The 18044-nt window shown below is 34.4% G+C and overlaps 1 protein-coding gene across 4 annotated transcripts in view; it reads left to right on the top strand.

The window, feature by feature from the left end:
* Positions 1-18044, top strand: part of LOC139122468 (H/ACA ribonucleoprotein complex non-core subunit NAF1-like) — a 70475-nt gene that overhangs the window by 31788 nt on the left and 20643 nt on the right. The gene's annotated exons all lie outside the window — the stretch shown is intronic.

Below are 18044 nucleotides of genomic sequence, written 5' to 3'. Positions count from 1 at the left end.
TTTCCAGAATAACGTATCATACATATAAAAGGAATAAAACCATAAAAGACATCCTCGTTCAAGCAAAAATCAAATGCCAGGTACTGAATGCATGATTTCATGGGTTTTTTCTTTCTTTTGTTTACTTCTGTGTTTACATAGCTTTAAAAAGTTTAGGGTGGGCTGGTAAAAAATAGGGTAGGTCGGGTTATCAGAACTATGGGGTGAGATTAGTGCCAAAACAATTGTGTTATCATTATTTTATTATCTTTACATTATTACATTTTGTCATTTTCTTTGCATTTTTATGTTATTATGTTAACATCTTTATTTCGTTTTCTCATTGTTTGAATTCTTATTTTGTTATCTTTACATTTTTATTATATTATGTTTGCATTTTTATTTCATTCTTTCATTTTGTTTGCATTTTTATTATATTATGTTTACATTTTTATTTCATTCTTTCATTTTGTTTTCATTTTTATTATATTATGTTTAAATTTTTATTTAATTCTTTCATTTTGTTTGCATTTATTATATTATGTTACATTTTATTTCATTCTTCATTTTGTTTGCATTTTTATTATATTATGTTTGCATTTTTATTATATTATGTTTGCAGTTTTATTTCGTTCTTTCATTTTGTTTGCATTTTTATTATATTATGTTTGCATTTTTATTGCGCTCTTTTATTTTGTTTGCATTTTTATTATATTATGTTTACATTTTATTTCATCTTTCATTTTGTTTGCATTATATTATATTATGTTTTCATCTTTATGTCATTTTTCTATTTGTTTGCATTTTATATGATATATTTACATTTCATTGCTAGACATAATGAAATAACCAGATATGAACTGAATATGCTCACGTGTTTTACAACAGGTTCATCAATAGGAGTACGCTTCACTGAACAATGAGATATATGTTATCACTATATGTAGCAGGTTTTTTTAACTTCGCACAGTACTTCTCAGAGTTTAATCACTAATTACAAAACTTTATTTAATATGCGAATGAGCTGTCAATTAACTTGACACTGCTCAATGCTTTATGGGACAATGAGATATCCATCAGATCAACATTTGCAGCACGTTTTATTTAATTTTAATGCTGTAATTTTAGAGTAATGTCACTTATTACAAAATGCATTAAATATGCAAATAAACCCCGCATTAACTTGACACTGTTCAATGATTCATAGCACAATTAAATATTTATCAAGTCAATATCTGTAGCACGTTTAACCAAATTTTAGTGCCGAAATTTCAGAGTTATATACCTAAGTACAAAGTTTATTAAATATGCAAATGAACCCTTAATTAACTTTATACTACTAAATGCTTTACAACACAGTTAGATATCTGTCATATCAGTATGTGCAGCAGTGTTCATCACATTTGATGCAGTTATTTCGGAGTTTAATGACTAATTATAAGACTTCATTGAATATGCAAATGAGCTAATTATTAACTTGACACTGCTCAATGCTTCTCAGTACAATTGAATATTTATCAGATCAACATCTATAGAAAGTTTCATCAAATTTAATGCTTTAATTTTGGAGTAAAATCACTAATAACAAAGTTCATTAAATATGCAAATGAACCCTTAATTAACTTCACACAAATGCTCTACACAACAATTAGATATCTGTCGGATCAGTATCTGCAGCAGATTTCAGCACATTTGGTGCAGTTATTTTGGAGTTATATCACTAATTACTAAACTTCATAAAATATGCAAATGACCTATTTGTTAACTTGACACTGCCAAATGCCTCTCAGTACAATTAGATATTTATCAAAACAATATCTGTACCCAATTTCACTGACTTGGGTGCTGTAATTTCAGAGTTATATACCTAATTACAAAGTTCATTAAATATGCAAATGAACCCTTAATTAATTTCACACTACTAAATGCTTTACACTACAGTTAGATATCAGTCGGATCAGTATCTGCAGCAGATTTCATCACATTTGGTGAAGTTATATCGGAGTTATATGACTAATTACAAACCTTCATAAAATATGCAAATAAGCTATTTATTAACTTGATACTGTCTAATGCTTCTAACTATAATTAGATATATATTAGATCAATATTTGTTGCAAGTATCATCAAGTTTGGTGCAGGAATTTCAGAGTTATCTCACTAATAACAAAAGTTCATTAAATATGCAAATGAGAAGGTAATTGACATGACACTCACAGTATCATCATAATGTTCTGAGATTGTCATCTGTGAAAAGTTTCATGAAATTTTGTGCAGTATTTCTTGATATATGTCTACACTGTCATTACCGTCTCCATAGGGAAACCATTGTACGGAAAAAAACGATATTGCATAACTTCATTAATATGCAAGCCACACTAACCAAAATCTAATCAGTTCTTGCAAGTAGCACATGGTACCTGTGTACCAAATCTGACTTGAATCCGTTCAGGCATTTTTGAGTTATCGTGTAAACAGACAGACAGACACACACACACACACACACACAACACACACACACACACACACGGACAGACAGACAGACATCGCTATGACAATAGCCCACGTGTTTACACACGTGAGCTAAAAATGTAAACAAAATGAGAAATGTAATAAAAATGCGAAAAAAATGAAAGAATGACATCAAAATGCTAACATAATAAAATAAAAATGCAAACAAAATTAAAAATGACAAAAAATGCAAACATAGTACAACAAAAATGCAAACTAAATGAAAAAACGAAATAAAAATGTTAACATAATGAAAAAAGAATGTCATTTTTTAAACATTATTTTTCTTTTACCCATTTTGCTTGAATTTCTACTTAATAATGTTTGCATTTCTATTTCGTGCGCACATTTTGCTTTCATTTTTTTTATATTGTGTTGGCATTTTTATTTCGTTCACGCATTTTTAAAGCTTTTTATAGCGTTTTCTCAGTGTTAAAATTTTTATTTGATTGTGTTCACATGTTTATCTATCTCATTATCATAATTTATGTATCTCCCTAGCCTAGCGCCGAAAGTTCACTTTCCTGTTTGTGTGAAATACTGTTATATGCGTTCGCTATCATTTCAGTTTGTAAGGCAGATTGTGAAATTTGCAGTACTATATGTACTTAAAAGCAAGTCCCTTGATCTCATTTCACGTTTTTGTCATCCGAAGTTTAACCATGGACGTATCACAGCATGAAAATGTACTTGTCGCCGTCATAGCCGCCAGCTGTTCATGCGCTGGTACTGGGAGACACGCTACTCTCAACAGTACCACGACATCTGTGCGGCGCGGCGGGTATGAAGGAAAGCTTCGTTCAGCTTTTATTAACCGTTGTTTTTCAGTTTTAAGTATACATGTACAGTTGTACACTGTTGACAATGTCGTTAGCATAGATGGCATCGCTGATGACCAGGCAGCTAGACTTTGGTGACATTTCCATGAGGTAAAGGGAAGACTAGGCGATCGTTTCTGGGCACAGTCGATCTGTGCAAAATTTCCGCGTTTTCTACGGATGGAATTGTAGTCCTACTGGCCACCGCTACAACACAACCAACGCCGTGACGACATAAAACTGGCGCACGGTCCGTGGGCTGCAATTATTGCAACTACATCTAATCTAAACCAACAACAATAATGCGGCTGTTGAGGACACAAGTAACCAGGGACGAACTGAGTAGGTATTTTCGCTCAGAGTCGTACTCATCATCAAGTGCGAGACAAACTGTCATCACATCATGCCTACGGAGTCGTCCAACTTGACATAACATTCTTATACGGCTCCTAAAAGTCTACTCACGAGAGCAATGCCTCGGTGAGAAAAGATACACATGCCGGTAAATGAATGGCTTTTAGGATGTTGAGTTTTTGAACATTGCATATCCCACAATCGAAAGAGCAGGAGGTGTAGAAATTGCCGAACATTTCGAGGTTCTAGAACACAACACTACCTTAGTCTCGAAGCTGGTTCAATTTAGGGAGCCTTCAGTAATAACAGGGGGCGGGGGAAGCGGGCGAGGTCACTTTTTAGAAAACAGTTCAAGGGGGAGGGTCACTTTTTATAAACCTATCTTGGGGGGAGGGTCACTTTTGACAGAAGCTGATTTTATGGCCAAAACTTTGATTGTCTGTTCGATATTAAATCCTGAATAGGAAATCACCAACAAAATACGTACACATTATCCACAAGTTTCACAAGCAAAGAAGATGCGGTGGTATCCTACATTAAACAACTTGAACAGTTACAACTGATGAAAGACAAGCGACAAAAACATATGCAACAGGTGGAAAAGTGTATATCAATTATCAAATGTACATAAATACAAAGATATTCCTGTTTTATATTGGAAAAAATTGTGCATAGTTCTCTCATAGACTACCCATATACAGTAAATCAACTTTTCAGTGAAATTCCAAATCAAATTTCTTGCACAACCATGGACGCATAACCACTCTGGTTTAATCAAAAACATTAATATAAATAATCAAGCGCACATACATGCACAGATGTACCTAGTTTTGCATTGGAAAAAAAATTAATCATAGTTTCATCATAGACCGCCATGCAAAGTGAATCAACATTTTGGTGAAATTCTAAAATCAAATTTTTACACAACCATAGACTTGTAACCACTCTAGTCTTATCAAGATTATTAATATCAGTAATCAAGAGTACAAAAATGCAAAGATTTACCTATTTTTGTATTGGAAAAAACTATTCATAGTTTCATCATAGACACCATGGATAGTGAACTAACTTTTTAGATGAAATTCAGAAATTAATTTCTTGTACACGAATGCACATTTTACTTCCCAATTCAAGTACAGTACATTTAAATACGTTATCAAACATATATAATATACAGATATAGCATGTTTTGTGGGGGTAAATTGTCAATAGTTTGCCTGATAGACTCCATGTATTATGATGTGATATTTTTTATTGAAGCACTAAATCAGCCACATCTTGTCTTCTTATAGTTGCACAAAAATTGTGACCCTCCCGCAAATGTATGAAATAAAATATCTCTTCAAAAATTCTTGCGTGATAAATTGCGACTGTCCCTCCAAAACCACAAGCCCTCCACTCTGTAATTTGTCCCTAACATAACAATTGAACCAACTGTTATGTAAATTAGCTGATACTGTTTCAGTTATTCCGGGGAGATTACCGCAGCAGTTGGGGGAGGGTCAAGTTTTAGAATGTCGGACAAGGGGGAGGGTCACATTTTAGACAGGAGGATAGGAGAGGGTCACATTTTATGGTACAGGTGTGTGCGAAATTCCCCCAGACCACCCCCCTGTAATTACTGAAGGCTCCCTTAGCTGACACTAAGGAAAAGGCAATTCCAGTTGGAGTACAATAAGTTCCTTTTGACAAGCACCTAAGCTATCATACATATATTCCAACTAACAAACTTAGGATGCTGATTGAAGGAAATCAGCAATTTCTAGTACTAGTTCATAAGCCGATGTCAAACTATTGGAACCAGCCATTTTGTTAAAAGGATTGGGGATAGTTCTATGATTAAAAATATTCTATATTAAAAATGTTAACATAATGAAATAAATAAAACTGCAAACATAATATAATAAAAATGCAAACAAAATGAAAGAATGAAATAAAAATGCAAACATAATATAAAAAAAATGCAAACAAAATGAAAGAATGAAATAAAAATGCAAACATAATATAATAAAAATGCAAACAAAATGAAAGAATAAATAAAAATGCAAACATAATATAATAAAAATGCAAACAAAATGAAAGAATGAAATAAAAATGCAAACATAATATAATAAAGATGCAAACAAAATGAAAGAATGAAATAAAAATGCAAACATAATATAATAAAAATGCAAACATAATATAATAAAAATGCAAACAAAATGAAAGAATGAAATAAAAATGCAAACAATATAATAAAAATGCAAACAAAATGAAAGAATGAAATAAAAATGCAAACATAATATAATAAAAATGCAAACAAAATGAAAGAATGAAATAAAAATGCAAACATAATATAATAAAAATGCAAACAAAATGAAAGAATGAAATAAAAATGCAAACATAATATAATAAAAATGCAAACAAAATGAAAGAATGAAATAAAAATGTAAACATAATGAAATAACAATGCAAACATATTAAACTTGAAATGCAAACAATGAGAAACGAAATAATGTAAACCTAGTAAAATAATGATAACACAATTGTTTTGGCACAATCTCACCCCATACAGAACAGCCTCATATTGTGTTCACATACTGTCATAGTAAATGTTGTGATTTGTATGACTTTAATGCTTATCCTTAAATTTTCCATTTAGAAAACTTAGTACATGGAATTACTATAAATGACTGTCATTTTGATTCAAATGGTTAAAACCATTAAATTGGAACATGTTCTATTGTATGTAACATTTTAATTAGCTTGACACATCTGATCTGACATTCCATTTCACCATTCCAAGATTGCTAACAAGACATAGAAACACTACAATTTTCATTGAGTTGTCTTTTGTAAGATATACAGAATCATTGGGGTTTTTACTGACTGAAACACATAGAGAAAAATCATATTGTTCCTTGGAGTTTTTTAGCAAAGCTACAGATCAAAGTCTAGCATTTCAAGATGGCATGCTCCTAGAAGAAAAGGTAGAAAATATGAAAAAAAATATGACCTAAAAGTATGCTGATAGTGCGTGTCACAAGTGATACTAGTAATCTGGATAATATCATGTCTAGATGGAGTTTTTAATAACCTGACCTAAAAAGAATTGATTTGCTCTCCTTGCAAATAAAACACCTCCAATACTAAGACACATGTCACAATGTCTGTATACTGAGTGTTCAATCATGATGGTCCAGCATGCATGGTTCATAAAGAGTAAATGAATTTTATCATAGAGCAAACTTAAAGTGAATTGAATACAATATCTTTTTTATAGTCTTTCATGTTTTTTTGAAAATGTATAGGACCTTACTGGCAAGTATAATTGTTTACTGTAAATATTATATACCGGTAGTTTCTGAATAGTCTGTTCAGGCTTCATACATCCATGGAGACAACCAAGGAATACTGATTTCAATGCTCTACACGGTTATAAAGGGTGTAATCCCCAGCATGGTTGGTGTTTGGGAGCATTTCATAACAAATAATTAGAAAACACGCCTTGAGGCTTGAATTGTAACTGGTTTATAATGACTGAGTTATCATAGTTACACATACCCTGTAGTTATTTCATGCAAAGGATGTTTGTGAATAAATGCACTTAAAGTTATCAAGTTATGATTGTGGGGCCTGTGGATTCTGAAGGTGGGCTGTACTTTTCAGAGGTACTAGCCCCGAGGGTTGGTAGATCTGTTTTTGTGCTCAATATCAGAAAATATTATGTAAATTTGACCAATGAAAAAGTTACATGGAAATTTGATTTCATATTACATATCTTATGAATAATGGCAGACTTGACAAATGATTGTATAATGTACAATTAATTCAAGAAGTTTGTTACATGTACATGGTAATAGTTTATGTGTTTTGAAAATGGCTTAATGACTGGTGACCTCAGTGCGATAATTATTGTTGAAAGTGTGTTATCAGAATTTCATTGAAATGTGCCAGTTGCCATAATAAAGCAGTAAAGTTTAATTAGTACAAAGGTAAATATAAAAAAATTGTTGTTGATGTAAGCTGGTGCCAACGCCACTAGAATATATTTCCATCCATGCCAGTAGATGTAGTTCATGTTACATAAGGCTGGCTGCCTTCCCACAAATCACTACGTATGATTTATGCAAAATTATGACTTTGTTTAAATTACGTATCAAGGTCACAGGGTACTCAATTAGGTTCAGACAACATGCTTCAATTCATTTCAGTCACAACATAGTTGGTGCATAGTGAATACATAACATTGACATACTTTCTTTTCATTTGTTTATTATGATATCATTTGGCAAATCTTCTCCCACATCTGAATAAAACAAGATGAACAAATCTAGAATTAGAAAGTATAAAAAGAAACTAAAAAACAGTGATACAAAGAGTCAATAGAGAGGGAACATCATAACACGTATACAACACCAAGTTACTGGTTAAGATGTAATACATTCTTACAAGCATCTGCAGCATAAGCAAGTTAAATTCCTCACATCTCCACATCAAATGATATTCATGAATGAAATGAGTGCGTACATTCTTGTATGCAACCAATAATAATGCCCTTTGAATTACAGATTGCTTCCAGGCTGCCGCTGTATAACATGACATAGATAATGTTTTACATCAAGTCAAAATTATTAACATTTGGTGTATTTTCAACATTCCTAAAATCAATGCTGTCAGAGCTCTGACCTTCCATGGGTAAAATTACATTTTACATCTGTTTATCATTTCTGTACACATGTATTTAATACACTCAACGGGAATTTCCTTGATGATTCCATGTTATCTGAAACAGATGACTTTCATGTGGACCAGTTGTTGTCTGACTTACATTAATCCAGGTCTTGACTCTTCCTATCCAGATGAACTCTTTCCCCAAAAACATAAACTATCCAGATGATATAGTATCCAATCTGAAGCTCACAAAGCTAGTCATAGTGATATCAAAAAGGATATGAAACAAAAAGTTGATAAAGGCATTTATCAATCCAGTTTCAACAGTAAATTATGAAAATGATTCATACATACATGCACATTCCTTACATATGTTACTGTCATTGGTGGTCATTCTGCATGGCTGTCACAGCCATTGATGGTTATTCATCATTGCTGTCACAGCCAATGGTGGTCATTCTGCATGGCTGTCACAGCCATTGGTGGTCATTCTGCATGGCTGTCACAGCCATTGGTGGTCATTCTGCATGGCTATCACAGCCATGGCTGGTCATTCTGCATGGTAGTTACAACCATTGATGGTCATTCTGCATTTCCATCTCAGCCTTTGATGGTCATTTTGCATGGCTATCACAGCCATTGATGGTCATTCTGCATGGCTATCACAGCCATTGATGGTCATTCTGCATGGTTGGTACAGCCATTGGTGGTTATTTACAATAGCAGTGTAAAGTTTGCATGATGATGAGTGAGCCACTTGTGTGGTGCTGCTATTTGTCCCGCTTTCCAGTAAGAACACACAAGGTTAAAGTACACTATATGTAGGTATAAAATCATCCTAAGTCTACCCAAATGCATTATTCATATTCTGTCAGCCAATCACTATGTGGCATAAACAGTCACATGTTGTGCCATATGACACATGTGTCTGGTATGCATCTAAAAATACTTGGAAAAGCTGTGAATTATTGTTTTAATGCTGCTTCAGAATATCTTCAGAGACTAATAGTACAGTGCAGATAGAAGAACATTCTCTCTTTAATCCTGATGATGTTGATTACGGCTGGTTTAATACCCCTTGAAGACATGGGACTTGTATTAATAATGGACAAAGTAGAGATAGCTTTAAAATTACTTCCATTGATTAGGTACTTCCCATTGTTAGGATTGGTATCCCATATTCTATCTTGATTTGTTATGGCATTCTGAAGGAGTGATACCTATTGTTTGACCAATCAGATTGCTGTATTTTTGCCATCAATTATACTGATATAGTATAATAGGAAGATTTGCATGTGATGACAATAATTGGCACAATCAGCAATCTGAGGAGAAAATCATAGAAATGTGATTGTTGTGTTGCATAGTTGCTATGAACGCATCAAAATATAAAGGTTAGCACACTTTACAGGATTGTACCATGTTTTGTTTATGTCAGGGCATGTCACATCAGGTCACAGAATCATCCCTCCACGTACACTGACAGGGCACATCACATCAGGTCACAGAATCATCCCTCCATGTACACTGACAGGGCACATCATATCAGGTCACAGAATCATCCCTCCACGTACACTGACAGGGCACATCATATCAGGTCACAGAATCATTCCTCCATGTACACTGACAGGGCACATCATATCAGGTCACAGAATCATCCCTCCATGTACACTGACAGGGCACATCATATCAGGTCACAGAATCATTCCTCCGTGTACACTGACAGGGCACATCATATCAGGTCACAGAATCATCCCTCCATGTACACTGACAGGGCACATCATATCAGGTCACAGAATCATCTCTCAATGTACACTGACAGGGCACATCATATCAGGTCACAGAATCATCTCTCCATGTACACTGACAGGGCACATCATATCAGGTCACAGAATCATCCCTCCATGTACACTGACAGGGCACATCATATCAGGTCACAGAATCATCTCTCCATGTACACTGACAGGGCACATCATATCAGGTCACAGAATCATCCCTCCATGTACACTGACAGGGCACATCATATCAGGTCACAGAATCATCTCTCCATGTACACTGACAGGGCACATCATATCAGGTCACAGAATCATCCCTCCATGTACACTGACAGGGCACATCATATCAGGTCACTGAATCATCCCTCCATGTACACTGACAGGGCACATCATATCAGGTCACAGAATCATTCCTCCATGTACATGTACACTGATAGTACCACATCACATGCTTGTACATCACCCTTTATGTGTTATGCTCAAATCATTTCAAAATTTACCTCTCAAACTCATTGTTTTTGAACATGGTACAAAACAGTACTGGTGTAGTACACAGTAAGTGTGGCTACCCACAATTCCCCTTGATTTGTGGTGCTCAGACATTATTTGCTAAGGCTTCTTCAATTTTATCAGTTCTGAACCAATTTGAAACTTAGAATTTAATTTAAGGATTATTGGTTAAAACTATGTTCCAAAATTATTGATCATGTTAAAATTCAGATTAAATTGAATGAGAAGTCGATGTTTGGAGGTGCTAAAAATTGTACACTTGTCAAGGTAAAGTTATCAGCAACTAAGATGGTCTCATCATACCACCTGTCAGACATGCAAATTTCCTTTGTTACAAATATTACAAAAATCAATACCCTTTCTTTTGCCAACACAGATGCAACTTATTCCCTTAGTTTCCTTGAGAATATTGCATATGGCTGTCAAAAATCTATGTCGACAAAATCACAAAATTGCTATCTCCTCTGCGAAAAAGGGGTTGATCTTCTCATTATTCACAGTGAGAAATTAGAGAATTATGATTATCAAAACTATGGTCCCAGAATTTTGAAATATGGACCGAGCTGTTCTGTGTACAGAAGAAATTTGCTCTAGTTCAGTGAGTGATCTCTGTGTGTACGGATCATGGAGAATTGTGGGTAGCCTCACTTACTGTGTAGTATGCCATCACCACAACCTGGCAATCAATTTTAGATTTAAACAACTAAAAGGTACATTTAAAATACATAACTTTAATTTTGTTTTGCAGCTGTCTTCCTCCTACTTACCAACATAAAGTTCATGCAAAATATTAACAGTCCAGGTTAGCTATATTTTGGGTGAAATCACATTTTGTTACTGTAAGTTTACTCTCTTCAAAAAGTAGAGAACGCTTCAGATTAAACTTCAAATGCACCATACCATGATTCTGAGGTTATAGCTTTCAAGTCACAATAGAGTATAGAGTAACCAATTAATCAATCAATCAATCTTTATTATCCCAAGCTGGGCAATTAGCAGTGCAAAAATAAGAAACATATATACATCAATTACAAAAATTATAATTTAAATACATGTATTAAATCAAGGCGGTACACAGTAAAACTCAATAAAAAGCATACGAGTGAAAGTTTAACAGTGATGAACCACTTTGTTTGATTGCAGCCCCTATAATATTCATTGCACTTGGCTCATTAATGCATAAATTAATGACACTCTGTGTATTAAAGATTGAACTTTTTGACCTTGTAGACATAGCACACATCTACGTACTAATACAGGATTGTACCTGCAGTCAGTTTTCCGTGAAGGGTATCATATCAGAATTATCTGTCTTTCATCAAACATGAATATGTATCAGCCTTGCAGCAAAGGTGTCACTCAATGTTCTGTATTTCAGCAAAGATGAATCATACTGTGGCAAGGATTATCTGAAGTGATAATCCATGATGGATACTGATAATAAGTAATATCAATGCTAGCATTCCATTATGCAGTTACCATTCTGTTGAAATAAATTATTAGAGTAAGTTATCAACAAACGACCTTTGGAAACCATTGGAAAATTGATGTTACTGTTATATCCTGTCGTATGTAAATATCCAATACAGAAAACTTTACTGGTAGTTGACTTTATGGTATGCCCACATAGAAGCTTTGCTTATTACAAAGTGTGTAATGCACATTAGTCAAGATAATGAACGGGTGAAAAGAATAACATTCAAATTTTGGTCTTGTTTGAATACTTATTCCCATTGTCAAGCCAAATAGAATATCAATTGTTTTAAATTTTAACTTTCAACAAACATAGGTTAGGGATTATTTGAGACATGCTCAGATCAATTAAAACTCTCAACATTTTGACCTCAGCAAACTCCCTTTCTTCTTCCTTAATGAAATTTGAAAGTGTGAAAATCCAATGATGAAATCATGACACACATGTACACATGATAAATAAGTGAAATGCATGTATGTTGTTTGAATTCTACAGTGTAGACAGTGTTTAGTCACTGTCAAATGACTTCAGCACCAGGCATGACATATATATCAGAAATATTGATTGGATATGGATTGATACACGGATCTATTTCATTTTTCCATCAACTTAAGTACCCCTAGCCAGTCTTTTAATGATGACCACACATATTCTCATACCACTTGGTGTTACTGTTTAACAAAAATATGAACTTTCAAGTTCAATGGTAGCCAGGTTTAAAATTGATTCACAGTTCACTTATCCCTTTGCTAGGAACCATTCAAAAAGGTAGCAATCCCAGTCACAGCTACAACTAACCTATCTATCAACATATTTGTCAATTATCTTGATCTTTCAAATCTGGCAGGCTTTTTTAGCTCCGCTGTCAGCGACGCGGATCTTATCAAATAGGTTGATTTTCCGTCGTCGTCGTCGTCGTCGTCGTCCGTCGTCGTCGTCGTCGTCTCGTCAACAATGCCTTCTCCTCTGAAACCGCAAGTCCAATTGCTTTGAAATTTTATATGCAGCTCACTTTAAGTGACCTCACTTCAGTTTGTTCAAATCGTGGTGAAATTTGCATATTCCTATTTTTGGGGCATTTTTTGGTGTTTTTGGTAAAAAAATCTTCTCTGAAACCGCTTGTCTAATTGCTTTGAAATTTGATATGCAGTTTACTTAGGGTGACTTCAGTCAGATTTGTTCAAATCGTGGTGAAATTTGCATATTTGTATTTTTAAGGCAATTTTTGTCATTTTTGGTAAAAAAATCTTTAAAAATCTTCTTCTTCAAAACTATAAGTCAGATAGCTTTGATATTTGGTACATATGTCCCTAGGGATGATCTATTTCAGATTTGTTCAAATTGTGCAGAAATATGCAAATTTGCATTTTAAGGCAATTTTTGCCATTTTTTGTCAAAAAATTTATTTCTCTAAAAGTACTGGTCTGATAGTTTTGAAATTTGGTATACAGGTTTCTATAGATGAACTAAGTAATATATATTGAATTTCTGATGAAATCTGTAATTTTGTATATTTTGGGGCAATTTTTGTTATTTTTGGTCATGTATTTTCAAAACTACTCATCTGATAGCTTTGAAACTTGGTATACAGCTTCCTACAGATGAACTAAGTAATATATATTGAATTTCTGATGAAATCTGCAATTTTGTATTTTTGGGGCAATTTTTGCCACTTTTGGTCAAAAAATGTGTATTTCCAAACTACTCATCTTATAGCTTTGCAATTTGTATACAGGTTCCTACAGGTCTCCTTAAAGCCGCACTTTTCAATCCCTGTTCCCAGCATTAGTGGAGTTTCTCCTCCCAGTCCAACACATGGCCAGTACGATGTTTGATTTCTATAACATTAATTACACAAACTGATTTCAATCTTTTGTCACCTTTTGCTAATCCTGCAAACAGAGCTTATATAATCGCTTGATTGGCGGTCGGTTCAAATTGCCAACGGTCATTTATTCCCCAGCACCACACTCGAATTTCCTTAAAAAACATCTTCCAGTCACGTTATAATTTGAATATAACCACTGAGTTCGATCGGCAGCAGCTTCGTGCTGACCGCTTGGCAGTCTGTCAGCGTTTTTGCGGTCGGAAAAAACTAAAAAGTGGCATTTTCTGGAGCATGTGCCCTCATGTTACCTGTTTGGTGTCCACTTACACAGTGAACGCCGCCATAGGTTGGCGCCCTTTTAAAGGGAGGCTCCGCCTTTAATGATATTTATTGAAATTATGATAAAATCTGCAATTTTGTAATTTTGGGGCAATTTTTGCCACTTTTGGTCAAAAAATGTGTTTCTCAAAAAGTACTGGTCTGATAGCTTTGAAATTTGGTATACAGGTTTCTACAGATTAGCTAAGTAATATATTGAATTTCTGATGAAATCTGTGTAATTTTGTATTTTGGGGCAGTTTTTGCCATTTTTGGTCAAAAATATGTATTTCCAAAACTACCTGTCTCATCTGATAGCTTTGAAATTTGGTATATAGGTTTCCTATAGATGAACTAAATAATATTTATTGAAATCATAATGAAATCTGTAATGTTGAATTTTGGGTCAATTTTTATCACAACTGGAAGTTGTGATATAGAGGTGGTTTCAACCGGTGTTTGATGTCGTCCATTTCCGTAAACGACAAAAAGTCAAAAACTGCTGAACAGACTGCGTTGATATTTGATACCGATACATAGACTGGTTCCAAGGTTCCAATTCCGAAAAATGGAGCCAAACGGAGCGCCGGTTAGATAGTTTTGGGAAATTTCTAACCCCCCTTTTTATCTAATTGATTTTAGGGGTCTTTCATATATGTAGTTTTGGAATGTACACCAATCCTGCATTGTGGACTGTTTTATGAGTTGTTGAACAGAAATGAGGTTTTGATGAATGTTAGAAATATGCAGGATGGCTGATTCGAAGTATAAGAGATTTCTATGGTCTTTTGGGCATCAAAAGCATTAAAAAAACATATTTCATAGTTTAGATTCTCACTTTTGAGATGACCCTAGGCATTTATTAAGTAAACATCCTTGAGTCAATATACAGACTTTGACATTCCAGAGATTAAGTATCCACAACCTCACATGTTACAGTCTTTCACTACAATGGTATGGCCCAAACCCATTGTTATCAATGGAGAGTGTGGACCTGTCTACAGGAAATTGGGGTGAACAGGTTAGACAATGACGTTACAAGTTGTAGGTTAGTTATCAAGGTAGCACCAGCATAGAGTCCTGAGCATCTGTCCATGTGTTCTCACAGCAAATTACAGGGAAAAAAATTATTTGAGAAGTTTCTCTCCTTTAAATAGAAGTATATTACAATTTAAACCTGTCATGGATAGATTGCTCTCAAATGATCTGAAACACAGTTATTGCCCATTAGCAACAAATCTATAGCAAGATTTATGTAAAGTTCATGAACTTACACAAGGTATTAGACAAAAGATGACCATGACTTGCTACTTTCAACATTTATTTCAATCAGATTTCCCCAGCTTAGTGTATAATTTTGTAATCTTAATTACTGTCAACTTAGCTTTACTAACTTACTCTAACCTCATTATTCTTACACTACTGTTATACCTTATAACCACAAAATTTCAAGAGATGCATATATGATTGTCACTTAACAAACAATTTACAAATATGTCTTCTGCTTTTTCTCCATATACATATACATGTCTCTTTTCTCATAAAAATGAGCTTAAAATCGCAATGTGAAAAATAGTCTTTCAGCTATATGTTGCTCATTGACTTCGTGGTCTGTCTAATTCACAGTGAGTGTGGTTGTTGATAAATGCCGATAATACTAGGCGGTCATTATGTCCAAGCGCCATTGGCGGTATTTTTAACATAATGACCATAGGTCATTATCACATCTGGAAGTTGTGATATAGGGTTAGCTTCAACCGGTGGTGGACAGTGTCCATTTTCCGTAAACGACAAAAAGTCAAAAACCGCTGAACAGACTGCATTGATATTTGGTAGAGATATTCAGACTAATTCAAGGTTCCGATTCCGAAAATGGAGCCAAACGGAGCAGAGTTAGATAGTTTTGGGAAATTTCTAACCCCCCTTTAACTAATTGATTGTTTTAGGGGTCTTTCATATATGTAGTTTTGGAATGTACACCAATCCTGCATTGTGGACTATTTTGATGAATGTTACAAATATGCAGGATGGCTAATTCAAAGTATCAGAGATTTTCATGCGCTTTTGGTAATAAAATTGATAAAAAACAACATTTTTAATGTTTTAGATTTCTCACATTTGTTATGACCCTTAACATTACAGACTTGATGACATAACTAGCTGCTGGACCTGTTTACTGGCGCATTGATTTAAAGACAAAGATCGTTTTATTTTGTAATAAGGACGTGTGATTTCGTAAAACATAGTCTATTAGCCTGGAAATGTGATTTTTGCGAATATTGCTTACCCCACTGACAAACAGTGTGGTTTGAAAATGGCTGGAATTCGCTACTTCGGGACTTTGTTTTCTGTGTGCATTTACTGACAAACTCCAAACCCGCAGCACCTACCCATTCAGTATTTCATGTACAGGTGTACCCAGAGATAGAGTAGTTTCACATGTGCCAGTTGTGATCAAGTGCCATTGGCGCTATTTTTCCATTTTGGTTGTAAAAATGTGTTTCTCAAAAAGTACTGTGTAACAGCTTTGATATTGGTATACAAATTTCTATAGATGAACTAATTTGATCATTTGAAATTATGGTGAAATCTGCAAATTTTATTTTTTGGGGCAATTGTTGCCATTTTTGGTCAGAAAATTTTATTCTCCAAAAAACTACTCATCAGATAGCTTTGGTTGACATGTTCTTAGGAGTGATCCAATGTGATATATTCAAAGTATGATGAAATCTTCGATTGTGTATTTTGCAGCTATTTTAGCCACTTTTTTCTGGCCACTGCATTGAGCTATCAAAGATTTCCACCTTATTCATCAACATGTGTCAAAAATAGTTATTCTCTACATAAACACAGCGAGCTATATCGGCCGCTAGTGTGTACAAGATACTTATCACAATATTAGTGATCACAACAACAATTCATCAGTTCATCTTTTCCTGGCTATCATTTTTAGCTCCGCTGTCAGCGACGCAGAGCTTATCAAATAGGTTGATTTTCCGTCGTCGTCGTCTCCCGTCGTCCGTCGTCGTCCGTCACAATTGCCTTCTCCTCTGAAAACCGCAAGTCCAATTGCTTTGAAATTTTATGAGTAGTATAAGCCTGCTTATAATATTATAATGAGCCTGATTATTCATGATGACGTTTTATAGTTGGTCACGTGATTTGTATCTGTTTGCCTGTACGGCGTGAGTCTTGTTCAGCTTTAGAAGTTTATGCGTTATCAATACGCTAAAATGACGACAAAAATTGCCAGGTTTCTATAGATGAACTAAATTTGATCTTTTGAAATTATGATGAAATCTGCAATTTTTACTTTTGGGGGCAATTGTTGCCATTTTTGGTCAAAAATTTATTCTCAAAAAACTACTCATCAGATAGCTTTGGTTGACATGTTCTTAGGGATGATCCTATGTGATACATTCAAAGTATTTTTGCAGCTTATTTTAGCCACTTTTTTCTGGCCACTGCATCGAGCTATCAAAGATTTCCACCCTTCTTCATCAACATGTGTCAAAAATAGTTATTCTCTACATAAACACAGCGGAGCTATATCGGCCGCCTGGTCGCTTGTTAACATGTAAAATTCAAAACCCAGTTTGGCTCTGTGAAACAAAAATTGATTAGTCCCGTCATAAAAACTGAGAACGTCTATTTTAGTAAGTAGGATTGCTGAATTCTGACCCTGTTCCTGATCCTTTGGGACTAGTTAGAATTTGACCTTATGAAGCCAGCCTGTAATATAGCACCAACATTGATTGCATGTAATCCTATGGGGCAAAGTCAAAATGTCAACTTACAGATGAACAATGATAGAGGCAAGCATT

This window comes from Ptychodera flava, chromosome 22 (genome assembly GCF_041260155.1).
Source record: "Ptychodera flava strain L36383 chromosome 22, AS_Pfla_20210202, whole genome shotgun sequence".
NCBI lineage: Eukaryota > Metazoa > Hemichordata > Enteropneusta > Ptychoderidae > Ptychodera > Ptychodera flava.
This window is presented reverse-complemented; position numbering and strand designations above follow the sequence as displayed.